Source organism: Balaenoptera ricei, chromosome 5 (assembly GCF_028023285.1).
Source record: "Balaenoptera ricei isolate mBalRic1 chromosome 5, mBalRic1.hap2, whole genome shotgun sequence".
Lineage (NCBI taxonomy): Eukaryota > Metazoa > Chordata > Mammalia > Artiodactyla > Balaenopteridae > Balaenoptera > Balaenoptera ricei.
In genome coordinates this window covers 66,250,745-66,263,112 of record NC_082643.1, presented here as the reverse complement: position 1 = coordinate 66,263,112, position 12,368 = coordinate 66,250,745, and positions in this window count along the sequence as shown.

Here is a 12,368-nt window from a genome sequence, read left to right as displayed (position 1 = left end):
TGTTGAAAAACAGTAATTAAAAAAAAAAAAAGCAGGGTAGGTAGCAATGTTCCTCATACTTTACTGGGCAGGAGAATTCTGGTTAAAAATACAGAATTTGCATTTTTAAAGAGATATCCCAGGTGATATCACTGGTGTTTCAAAAACTACTCCAAAACATTGTTTAGAGGTTCAGCAATGCTAGCACATAATGTGTGCTGGGGATAAAAGTAAGAATAGTCCCATCTCACTCTACATCATAGCACCTTACTGACACTGACCTTTTTAAACCATTAAATGTTTTGTTGAGTATTCTTTTAAACACATAAAAATTACATTACATTACATGAAGTTTCTAAAAATCTTAAAAAAAAAAAAATTGGGGGAAAGCTTCCACCTTTCACTTTGCCCCCCTGGGGGTCTTCTTCTCAGTAATGCAAGGTTTAAAAGTGAGAGTCGGCTTCTTTCCTCCCTTCCTTGTTGCCAAGGAGGACGATCAACCTAGGTGACCCCAATCCCCTTTTAAAAGGATTTACTGTTAGTCTCAATGTAGAGCACTGAGGAGATATCAAAAATTACTGATACATCATTGCAAAGTTAAAGCTATTTTGGCACATAGTAGGTACTTGACATATGTTGAGAAAATTACATTTATTTCATTAAAAAATATATTAAGTGCCTGTTATGTGACAGGCACTATGCCAAAGCAAGGAATACCGTGGTGGAAAAGATAGAGGAGGTTTCTATTTTGAAGAGGTTTGCGTTCTAATGGGGGAATTGTATTAGTCAGGGTGGGATAACTTCTCTAACAAAAACACACAGACACCTAATTCTCAGTGGCTTAGCTCAATAAAAAATGGATTCTTCACGCGTTTCGTCTCAGTCTGATTTGGGCTGATGAGAGGATGGGTGTTCTGCCCCATGCAGTCCTTCGGGGTCCCAGGCTCCTTCCACATTCTTTTATGTCCACAGAGCCCTCTCCGTTCAGCCAGCAGATTGGAAAGAGAGTTAGGAGACTGCACGGGTAGTTTTCATGATACGGCCAAGCCTGGAAGTAGCAGACATCACTTTACCCACATTGCATTGACCAGGCTGAGTCATGTGGCCACACCTAACTGCAGAGGAGGTTGGGAAACATAGCTGAGTATGCAGAAGAGAAAGGAACGAGTTTGGTGAACACACACAGTCTCTACTGCAGGGGTAGACAAGGAAGGATAATCTGGTGTGGTAAGTGCTGTACTATGGGGAGGTAAAGGGTGCTTGATAATATACAGGAGAGACACCTAACCCATACTGAACCTGGGCAGAGAATATCCTGAAGGAACTGATGCCTAAGCTGGCAGAAAAAAAGTTCATTGCTCTCTAGAATATGGTAACTTGTCCCCTAATGAGATACTACTCCCTTGCATGAACAATTTGTTTAAATCCAAAAACCTTTTTTTTTTTCCCAAAGTAACCATTAGAAAATAATAAGCCCTTTCTTGGGTTCCTCTTGTTCTCTGCTTTAAGAAGAAATGGTAGGGCGGAGTCAAGATGGCGGACTAGGAAGATGCAGAATTCGTGTCTCCTCACAACTAGGGCACCTACAAGGCACTGGTGGGGGACCATGGACGCCTAAGGGGACAGGAGGAACCTCCAGTGACCAGGTAGGATGTGAGGCATGCGGGGAGTGAAGGGGGAGGAGAAGTGGAGGCCAGGCGGGACTGGTGCCCCTGAGGGGCGGCTAGGGGAGGGGAAGGGATCCCACACCCGAAGGGGGAAATTGGGGGACCGTTGGGAGGGCAGAGGATCAAAAGGGAGTGTGGCCAGGCTTCCCCTGCCTACTTGGGCCCCCCAGAGCCTGCTGAGATCCTGGGCCTGATCCTCTGCCCACTGAGGGCCCCTCCAGCTGGGCGGGTCCTGCGGGAGTGGGGGGGAGGGAAGGCGGAGCAAAAGTAAAGGCCAGACCTCCGGGACCGGTACCCCTGAGGGGCGGCTGGGGGAGGGGAAGAGTTCCTACACCCAGCGGGACCCACCCATGGTTAGGGGGTCCAGAGGCGACGGGGGGAGACCCTGGGGGAGATGGGGGGAGGGGCACGAAGGAATGGAAGAGAACAGTGCCAGCGCTTTCCCTGTCCACTTAGGCACTGGGGAGCCTGTTGGGCTCCTGGGCCTCAGAGCCTCCCTCCTGCCGTGTAGAGCCCAAGCCCCACCCCTGCACCCCCTCCCAGGGCCCCACCTCTACACTCAGAGACCCCCTCCAACGCGCTGAGGCTAAACCCCACCCACACACCCTCACCCAGGGCCCTACCTCCAAACTCCGGAACTCCACACTCCGGAGGCCCTCCTTTCCACGTGCTGCCTCTCCCCTTCTGTGCAGGTCCTAAGCAGAGGCCCCACCCCACGCTTGAATGCCGCCCCGCCTAGGCCCCGCCCCCAAAGCCTTTTCTGGCTTCGTGGGTACTGAGCCTAGGCCCTGCCCCATGCTCAAACGTCACCCCCCCACCTGCCTAGGGCCCGCCCCACCCTAAACCCCACCCCTGCCTAAGTTCCACCCCCCGCCTAAACTCTGCCCCCATAGTCAAGGCTTTTTTATTTTATTTTATTTTATTTTATTTTCTCCTCTTTTAGATTGGGGTTCTGTTTTACCTTGTTGATTCACTGTAGTTGATTCTTTTATATTTTTATTTTTCCTAATAAATCTTTTATTTTTCTAATTTTATTCTTTATACTTTGTTACTGTTCTCTCCTTTTGGCTTCTTTCCCGCCCCACCTTTTTTCTTTTCTTTTTTCTGTTGTGGTTTTATTTTACCTTGTTGCAGTTGTTTCAATTATAGTTTTATTTTTCCTATTATTCTTTGATATTGTACTGCTCCTTTTTTTCTTTCTTTTTTTTTTTTTTTACTGTGCCACAAAACTTGTGGGATCTTGGTTCCCAGGCCAGAGGTCAGACCCGAGCTCCTGTGGTGGGAGCTCTGAGTCCAAACCACTGGACTAACAGAGAACCTCAAACCCCAGGGAATATCAATTGGAGTGAGGCCTCCAGGAGGTCCTCATTTCAGCACCAAGACCCGGCTCTATCCAACTGCCTGCAAACTCCAGGGCTGGACGCCTCAGGCCAAACAACCAGTAAGACAGGAATACAGCCCCACACATCAAAAAAGAAAAAAAAAAAAGAAACGACAAAAAATATGTTACAGACGAAGGAGCAAGGTAAAAACTTACAAGACCAAATAAATGAAGATGAAGTAGGCAACCTACCTGAAAAAGAATTCAGAGTAATGATAGTAAAGATGATCCAAAATCTCAGAAACAGAATGGAGAAAATACAAGAAATATTAAACAAGGTTCTAGAAGAACTAAAGGCAAACAAACAGTGATGAACAACACAATTACTGAAATTAAAAATAGTCTAGAAGGAATCAATAGCAGAATAACTGAGGCAGAAGAATGGATAAGTGAGCTGGAAGATAAAATGGTGGAAATAACTGCTAGGGAGCAGAATAAAGACAAAAGAATGAAAAGAATTGAGTACAGTCTCAGAGACCTCTGGGACAACATTAAATGCACCAACATTCAAATTATAGGGGTCCCAGAAGAAGAAGAGAAAAAGAAAGGGTCTGAGAAAATATTTGAAGAGATTATAGTTGAAAACTTCCCTAACATGGGAAAGGAAATAGTCAATCAAGTCCAGGAAACACAGTACCATACAGGATAAACCCAAAGAGAAACATGCCGAGACACATATTAATCAAACTTTCAAAAATTAAATACAAAGGAAAAATATTAAAAGCAGCAAGGGAAAACAACAAATAACATACAAGGGAATCCCCATAAGGTTAACAGCTGATCTTTCAGCAGAAACTCTGCAAGCCAGAAGGGAGTGGCAGGACATATTTAAAGTGATGAAATGGAAAAACCTACAGCCAAGATTACTCTACCCAGCAAGGATCTCATTCAGAGTCAGTGGAGAAATTAAAACCTTTACAGGTAAGCCAAAGTTAAGAGAATTCAGCACCACCAAACCAGCTTTACAACAAATGCTAAAGGAATTTCTCTAGGCAGGAAACACAAGAGAAGGAAAAGACCTACAAAAACAAACCCAAAACAATTAAGAAAATGGTAATAGGAACATACATATCAATAATTACCTTACAAGTAAATGGATTAAATGCTCCCACCAAAAGACACAGACTGGCTGAATGGATACAAAAACAAGACCTGTACATATGCTGTCTACAAGAGACCCACTTCAGACCTAGGGACACATACAGACTGAAAGTGAGGGGATGGAAAAAGATATTCCATGCAAATGGAAAGCAAAAGAAAGCTGGAATAGCAATTCTCATATCAGACAAAATAGACTTTAAAATAAAGACTATTACAAGAGGCAAAGAAGGACACTACAGAATGATCAAGGTATCAATCCAAGAAGAAGATATAACAATTGTAAATATTTATGCACCCAAGAAAGGAGCACCTCAATACATAAGGCAAATGCTAACAGCCATAAAAGGGGAAATCGACAGTAACCCAATCATAGTAGGGGACTTTAACACCCCACTTTCACCAATGGACAGATCATCCAAAATGAAAATAAATAAGGAAACACAAGCTTTAAATGACACATTAAACACGATGGACTTAATAGATACTTACAGGACATTCCATCCAGAAACAACAGAATACACTTTCTTCTCAAGTGCTCATGGTACATTCTCCAGGATAGACCATATCTTGGGTCACAAATCAAGCCTTGGTAAATTTAAGAAAATTGAAATCGTATCAAGTATCTCTTCCGACCACAACACTATGACACTAGATATCAATTACAGGAAAAAAACTGTAAAATACAAACACATGGAGGCTAAACAATACGCTACTAAATAACCAAGAGATCACTAAAGAAATCGAAGAGGAAATCAAAAAATACCTAGAAACAAATGACAATGAAAACATGATGACCCAAAACCTATGGGATGCAGCAAAAGTAGTTCTAAGAGGGAAGTTTATAGCAATACAATCCTACCTCAAGAGACAAGAATAATTTCAAACACCCGAAACGTACGCCTAAAGCAATTAGAAAAGAACAAAAAAACCCAAAGTTAGCAGAAGGAAAGAAATCATAAAAATCATATAAGAAATAAATGAAAAAGAAATGAAGGAAACAGTAGCAAAGATCAATAAAACTAAAAGCTGGCTCTTTGAGAAGATAAACAAAATTGATAAACCATTAGCCAGACTCATCAAGAAAAAAAGGGAGAAGACTCAAATCAACAGAATTAGAAATGAAAAAGATGTAACAACTGACACTGCAGAAATACAAAGGATCATGAGAGATTACTACAAGCAACTCTAGGCCAATAAAATGGACAACCTGGAATAAATCGACAAATTCTTAGAAATGCACAACCTTCCAAGACAGAACCAGGAAGAAATAGAAAATATAAACAGACCAACCACAAGCACTGAAATTGAAACTGTGATTAAAAATCTTCCAACAAACAAAAGCCCAGGACCAGATGCTTCACAGGTGAATTCTGTCAAACATTTAGAAGAGCTAACAGCTATCCTTCTCAAACTCTTCCAAAATATAGCAGAGGGAGGAACACTCCCAAACTCATTCTACGAGGCCACCATCACCGTGATACCAAAACCAGACAAAGATGTCACAAAAAAGGAAAACTACAGGCCAATATCTCTGATGAACACAGATGCAAAAATCCTCAATGAAATACTAGCAAACAGAATCCAACAGCACATTAAAAGGATTATACACCATGATCAATGAGGTTTATCCCAGGAATGCAAGGAATCTTCAATATACGCAAATCAATCCATGTGATACACCATATTAACAAACTGAAGGAGAAAAACCATATGATAATCTCAATAGATGCAGAAAAAGCTTTTGACAAAATTCAACACCCATTTATGATAAAAACTCTCCAGAAAATGGGCATAGAGGGAACCTACTTCAACATAATAAAGGCCATATATGACAAACCCACAGCAAGCATCATACTCAATGGTGAAAAACTGAAAAATTTCCTCTAAGATCAGGAACAAGACAAGGTTGCCCACTCTCACCACTATTATTCAACATAGTTTTGGAAGTTTTAGCCACAGAAATCAGAGAAGAAAAAGAAATAAAAGGAATCCAAATAGGAAATGAAGAAGTAAAACTGTCACTGTTTGCAGATGACATGATACTATACATAGAGAATCCTAAAGATGCCACCAGAAAACTACTAGAGCTAATCAATGAATTTGGTAGAGTAGCAGGATACAAAATTAATGCACAGAAATCTCTTGCATTCCTATACACTAATGATGACAAATCTGAAAGAGAAATGAAGGAAACACTCCCATTTACCATTGCAACAAAAAGAATGAAATACCTAGGAGTAAACCTACCTAAGGAGACAAAAGACCTGTATGCAGAAAACTATAAGACACTGATAAAAGAAATTAAAGATGATACAAACAAGATGGAAAGATATACCATGTTCTTGAATTGGAAGAATCAACATTGTGAAAATGACTGTACTACCCAAAGCAATCTACAGATTCAGTGCAATCCCTATCAAACTACCAATGACATTTTTCACAGAACTAGAACAAAAAAATTGCACAATTTGTATGGAAACACAAAAGACCCTGAATAGCCAAAGCAATCTTAAGAAAGAAAAATGGAGCTGGAGGAATCAGGCTCCCGGACTTCAGACTATACTACAGTAATCAAGACAGTATGGTACTGGCACAAAACAGAGATATAGATCAATGGAACAGGATAGAAAGCCCAGAGATAAACTGACACACATATGGTCATCTTATCTTTGATAAAGGAGGCAAGAATGTACAATGGAGAAAAGACAGCCTCTTCAATAAGTGGTGCTGGGAAAACTGGGCAGCTACCTGTAAAAGAATTGAACTAGAACACTACCTAACACCATACACAAAAATAAACTCAAAATGGATTAAAGCTCTAAATGTATGACCAGACACTATAAAACTCTTAGAGGAAAACATAGGCAGAAACTCTATGACATAAATCACAGCAAGATCTTTTTTGACCCACCTCCTAGAGAAATGGAAATAAAAACAAAAATAAACAAATGGGACCTAATGAAACTTAAAAACTTTTGCACAGCAAAGGAAACCATTAAAAAAGAGGAAAATACAGCCCTCAGAATGGGAGAAAATATTTGCAAACGAAGCAACTGACAAAGGTTTAATCTCCAAAATTTACAAGCAGCTCATGCAGCTGAATATCAAAAAAACAACCCAATCCAAAAATGGGCAGAAGACCTAAATAGATGTTTCTCCAAAGAAGATATACAGAATGCCAACAAACACATGAAAAGATGCTCAACATCACTAATCATTAGAGAAATGCAAATCAAAACTACAATGAGGTATCACCTCACACTGGTCAGAATGGCCATCATCAAAAACTCTACAAACAATAAATGCTGGAGAGGGTGTGGAGAAAAGGGAACCCTCTTGCCCTGTTGGTGGGAATGTAAATTGATACAGTCACTATGGAGAACAATATGGAGGTTCCTTAAAAAACTAAAAATAGAACTACCATATGACCCAGCAATCCTACTACTGGGCATATACCCTGAGAAAACCATAATTCAAAAAGAGTCGTGCACCACAATCTTCATTCAGCACTATTTACAATAGCCAGGACATGGAAGCAACCTAAATGTCCATCAACAGATGAATGGATAAAGAAGATGTGACACATATATACAATGGAATATTACTCAGCCATAAAAAGAAACGAAATTGAGTTATTTGTAGGTGAAGTAGATGGACCTAGAGTCTGTCATACAGAGTGAAGTAAGTCAGAAAGAGAAAAACAAATACGGTATGCTAACACATACATATGGAATCTAAACATAACTGGTTCTGATGAACCCAGGGGCAGGACAGGAATAAAGACACAGACATAGAGAATGGACTTCAGGACACGGGGAGGGGGAAGGATAAGCTGGGATGAAGTGAGAGAATAGGATGGACATATATACACTACCAAATGTAAAATAGCTAGTGAGAAGCAGCTGCATAGCACAGGGAGATCAGCTCAGTGCTTTGCAACCACCTAGATGGGTGGGATAAGGAGGGTGGGAGGGAGATGCAAGAGGGAAGGGATATGGGGACATGTGTATGCATATAGCTGATTCACTTTGTTTTACAGCAGAAACTAACACAACATGGTAAAGCAATTATACTCCAATAAAGATGTAAAAAAAAAAAAAAAGATAATACAGAAATACACAAAGCAAAAAAAAAAAAAAAAAAAAAGGTGTGAGAATTCCCTGGTGGTCCAGTGGTTAGGACTCGGTGCTTTCACTGCTGGGGCCCCGGGATCAACCTGGTCGGGGAGTCAGGGAACTAAGATCCCGCAAGCTGCACAGTTTGGCCAAAAAGGAAAAAGAAAAAAGAAATGGCGTAATGTGGCATATGCTGTTGGCTGACTGCTCAAAAGCTATTCCTTCCTTCTTCTTTGAAAAGAAAATGCAAATTTTCTTCAGCTATCAAACAACAGTGTGTTCTAGGAAAATGGATTCTATGAAATGGGCTGGAATTAGTCTAAGGCAACCATGGTAGTCCAATTCACCTTTCATTCATTTGGCAAATATTTAATGAGCTCCTGCTATGTGCCAGTCTGTTCTAAGTGCTGGCTATCTTTGATAGTTATAAGCATGGGGTGGACATGTGGTGCAATTCCAGACAGTGAGGGGCAAGGGGAAGACTGTTGGGGGGCTTCTGGAAAAGGCTTTTCCTCCCTAAAACAATAAAATGAGAGTTGCCTGAAGAGAAAGGCAGGGCTTTTCCTTCCTGTGTCTGGACGGTGGGCGGTGTTAATGTGGGATGTGGTGCTTGGAACTGGAGTAGTAATCTTGCGACCACCAAGAGAAAGAGAAGAGAATCTCAGGGAGGATGACACAGAGCTCTGGCCTAGTTAGGTGGTCAAATTAGCCAAACCTGAAATCACCTACATTTCTTATATGAGAAAATAGAAAACCTGATAAGACACTTTCAGTTGGATATTCACTCACTTGTAGCCAAAATCATCCTAACAAATACGCATGGTTTTGTTGGCGTTGTTTGTTTTGGATTAGAATGAGTGAATATTTTAATAAATGGATGAAGACTCTGATATTTTTTATTTTCCTCTCAGCTGTCCTGTTTGATCATGGAGGATTTTATATCCCAGACATCTTTATGGATAAAAGTCATTTTCCTTGATCTGTCTCCTCCTGCCACTGCAGATACCCCCCACTGGAAGCTGACGTGTTTGGCAGCAAAGCCACATTCTCTTCTAGGTCCCCTAGATGTGTGCCCCTTGGGGAGCACTCCGATATGAGGGTGTTTGGGTTTTTTAATGTGGAAGAAACATCTTCTCATTTGAAGAACCATCTTTCTTCCTGTGAACTTGATAGGCAGGTTCGTTCCTCCCTGCCTCCCTCCCTAAATTTGCTCCCTCCCTTCTTCCCCAGCCCACCTCTCTCTCTCTCTTTCCTTCTTTTACCACAGATGAGCTGGGCTGTGAGCTGTACTCTCTTTGACCTGTGAGATTTTTGGAGGCTCCTTGAATCTTGTTCAAACATGAACCTGGCAAACTCCATGTTCTAATTCAAAGCTTCCTGGCTGAACTCAGTGGAACTCCAGCTAAGGAATTGAGTTGGTAAGCCAGTGATATTTGAAATGAATAATGGAGATATTTGGGGATAAGCTTTAATTTTGGAATAAGTATGTCAACAAGCTTTTGCTGGAACGATTTGGCATAAAGTTGCAAATATTTAAGATGCCACTTGGCTTCTCACTGTTTTGATGATGCCAGTACAGGGGACATCTTTCCCATGCGCTGTGAGATTTGGGTGCTAATGCCTATTTGATCTCATTATTACATTGTTGATCTAAAAGATCATCACCACCCTTTTGGGATTATCATGTCTGCCTATTTCTTATGTCATTGGTTGTTTTGACTAATAGCTATCAGTCAAGGGAGAAGTGTTGCATTGGTTAGGGTACTGACAGGAAATAGATGGCGGAAGTAATTAAGACAATTTAATGAAAGGACTCTACAAAGATTTGAGTTTTAAGGGAAATCAAGAAGGGTAGTGAAACACTGGGGCTAATAAGCGTTACTACCTCTAGGATTAGAATAGGTCAAGGAGAGGAAGAGGTTACTGAAAGCTGGAGAGACTTATAGCTGTGGAAAGGGCCCCCTGACAGAGGCTGTGGCCTTGGCTAGAAGAACATAGTCACTGTCAAACCATGACTCTGGATGGACGTAGACTGGGAAAAAATACCCTGATCTTACTCTACTCTTATCCTCTGATCTCCTGCTAGTGACTATCATTGGCTAAACCCCAGCAGAAGTCAGGGAGCAAGGGAGCCTGGTTGAGGTATCTGTAATGTCACCCTCCTTGGCCACAGAGTCAGGTAGAAAAGGATGCCGAGTGGATGTGGAAGGACAAGTAGGACTATCCATTTGTGTGCCTTCATTTTCCTTGTCAATAACTTTAGAATCAGTTAGTAGGTAGGCAGATCCTAGATCCATTCTTTAATCTATATGCCTTTATTGCTTAGGGTAAAGGCTAGGCTCTATAATAAGAGATCCCCAACACTGTGACTTAATCAAGATGTAACTTTATTCTCTATCAGGTATAGTCCTATATAGAAGTCCAGGGTTGGTGCAATGACTTGATGGTGCTGAGTGCTTTGGTAGATTATTAGTTCTGCTGAAAAAAGTATTTCCAGTCTTCTTCCTCTGGAAATAAGGAAGAAATGTGCTCTTCTGCCCCCTTGGGGTTAGTTGTGGTCATGCAACTTGCTTTGGCCAGTGAAATGTGAGTGAGTGAGTGTGAGGTGTGTCAGAGAAGCACTTAGTTGCCAACGCAAGGCTTTCGCACTCCTTTCCCTGTTCACTGAAATTTGTGGAAGCACTATTGATATGAAGGACAGCCATCCTGAAGAGTTTCTCAGAGCTGCAGCAGATTTGTGGAAGTGAGAAATAAAGCATTGCTTTTAGGCCACTGAGATCAGAAGTTGGTTGTTAGTGCAGCTAAACCTGCTATTTCCTGACTAATACAGAGACCCAGGCTTTTTCTGTTTTGTTGCCCTCCAGCACCTAAGGGATTGCGGTCATCTGCATGATATGAGACAGCCAATTACCATAGTCACATTCTAGCTCATGGGAAGTGGGAAGGAGAAACAAGAGAACACACTTGGTTTTTTAGGGGCATGACACGGAAGTAGCACACATCACTTCACGGACCACATCCAGAGCTTTAGTTATCTATTGCTGCCTAACACATTATCCCAAAGCTTAGCAGATTAAAACAACAGACCTTTATTCTATCAAGCCATTTCAGGAGCAGCTTAGTTGAGTGGTTTGTGGCTCAGGGGCTGCAGTTGTCTGAAAGCTAGACAGGGGCTGGAGGACGCACTTCCAAGCTCGCTCACAGGGTTCTTGGCAGACCTCTTTCCTCACTGGCTGTTTTCAGGGGCCTTAGTACCTTGCCACGTGGACCTCTCCACATGGCAGCTGCCTTTCCCTGGAGCAACTAATCCCAGAGAGAGAGAGAGAGAGAGAGGGAGAGAGAGAGAGAAGCTGCAGTGTCTTTTAGAAACTAATCTCAGAAGTGACACATCATCATTTCTGCTTTTTTTTACTGGGTCACACAGACCAACCCCTGTTCAGTGTGGGAAGGGCCTATGCAAATGTGTGAATACCAGAAGGCAGAGCTCATTGGAGGCTGGCTATAACTATATGGGAAGTGAGCAAATTTAGTCTTTAGCTGGGCAGCCGTTCTCCTCAGATAAAAATTACAAAAAGAAAGAGAGAAGGGCTAACGGGACAACCAGAATTCTCTGCCTCAGCTCTCCCCCTCTGGAGAAAGGGGATATATATATATATATATATATATATATATATATATATATATATATATATATATATATATAGCTGTATATATATATACAGTTTTTCTCATACATGAACACACATTCTATATCTTGAAAAGGTTCTAAGCTTCTGGATTATGGTTCCTATGCTATGCCCTGAGGATTCTTATCCTCAGCATCACTACCCCCAGAGACTTGCCTTCTTCACTCCCAGGCAGTGCCAAATTCCAAAGTAGAAAGCTTCTTTTAAAAAAGGGGTGGGGAGAGGGAGCCTCCATCTGGGAGAAAGAGAAAGAAAATCCTTCTGCATTGCTCATCTGGAACTCCAAGGATGAGTCATAGAAACTATGAGTCAGTTGGTCATTGTATCTAGGTAGTTGGATGACTTACATAAATTGAGATTCAAGTCCAGTGTTTCTCATATTTTTCTAAGTTTAGGTGGTAAACTCTTACAAGGAGCCACATTGAAATTTATGTTTACA